This window comes from Chaetura pelagica, unplaced genomic scaffold (assembly GCF_000747805.2).
Source record: "Chaetura pelagica isolate M959 unplaced genomic scaffold, ChaPel_1.0 scaffold106, whole genome shotgun sequence".
Taxonomy (NCBI): Eukaryota; Metazoa; Chordata; class Aves; order Apodiformes; family Apodidae; genus Chaetura; species Chaetura pelagica.
The window spans coordinates 4,437,790-4,439,159 of NW_009954222.1; the positions used below are offsets into that span (position 1 = coordinate 4,437,790).

The following is a 1,370-nucleotide window of genomic DNA, read 5'->3' on the forward strand; positions in this document are numbered from 1 at the left end:
GTTTCAGAACTGCTCCCAGCTCAGGAGATGCCGTGGGAGCTGCTGGGGGTGAAGGAAGGCAATAGAGGTTTTGCACATTCCTGAACCTATTTGTATATAATTGTACACATTTCTTTTATAATTAGTGTTTAATTAAAGCTGTCTAGATCACTTTTCAATCTGGAAAGTCTCTGTCTCTTTATAATCTCTTTCCTTCCCTACCTAGGTTGGAGGGGGGGATGATTGAGAACATTCATTGTTGTCGCTGGGTTAATCGCTGATCCTGAGTCAAACTGTGACAAAGTTTAGTGGTGCCAAATAAGAAACTGTAGGGCGTTGGTGGTATAGTGGTTAGCATAGCTGCCTTCCAAGCAGTTGACCCGGGTTCGATTCCCGGCCAACGCACCAGGTGTCAGTGCATCTGTGTGATGTGCTTTTACAACCCGTTTCTCCGTCCAAGGTGCAGTGTCCTTCAACAGCTCAGCAACCCAAAGAGGTTTTCCTTTTTGCTGCCAGTTGTTCTGCTGCCGCTCCCCCACAGACAAGGCTGCTGGCACCTCTGCTGCTGCAAAGACCAAGGCCACTCAATCCATGGAGCAAAAGTTAACGTTAATCCTGTTACCAAGAGCAAAGCGAAGAAACAACAATCTGAGACACAAGAACACATTTAACAGTACTTAACTCTGCTTTTAAAAAGTTGTTAAAAGACATAATCAAAGGAGACCAGGAAGAGAGTGATGGGAAACATTCTTACCAAGCAGATGAAGAAGCAGACACTTCTAAAAGAGATAAAGAGTAGGTCCTTCTCAAGTAGATAAATCAAGCTGCTCTCAAGCAGATGACAATGATGATCTTGTCTAACCTTTCCCTCTAAAGGCACTGTGCCTCATGAGAAAGGACTTCACCCACACTGAAGGTGAGCTGCTTCTTCCTTGGTTGCTCCGATGCTTTGATAGTGGGACTGAAACCTATGACATGGACGAGAGAGAAGACAAGCAGCTGGGGATCCATGGCCAGAGATGCTGATATTGATAGAGCACTTGGTAGTAAGACAGGAACTACCACCCTATGGAGCCGACGTCTCTCACCTGTGAGGGTACAGGTACCCCTATTAGGGTGACAAGAACTGGTGCTGAAGCAGAATGCCCTGTCTTGGGAGAGTCATCATGTATGTGAGAGAATTGGCTATGTGAGAAGTGATCTGTGATAACATGGGGTTACAGATCCTGACGGTGTCCTGTGTGACACACCCATGCTCCAGAGGTTTGCACAGGCTCTACCAGCAACACATGCCTGTATATTTTCCTTCATGGGATGTATTGACTATGAAAGACCAACTGCGTGAAGTGGCTTTCAAAGCACAACAGTATGGAGACATAATCTCTGATTCC

The 1,370-nt window shown here is 45.8% G+C and overlaps 1 non-coding gene across 1 annotated transcript; it reads left to right on the forward strand.

The window, feature by feature from the left end:
• Positions 1-312: 312 nt before the first annotated feature.
• TRNAG-UCC lies at positions 313-384 on the forward strand. Its single transcript has one exon. It is a non-coding gene; the product is annotated as a tRNA-Gly (tRNA).
• Positions 385-1,370: the final 986 nt, after the last annotated feature.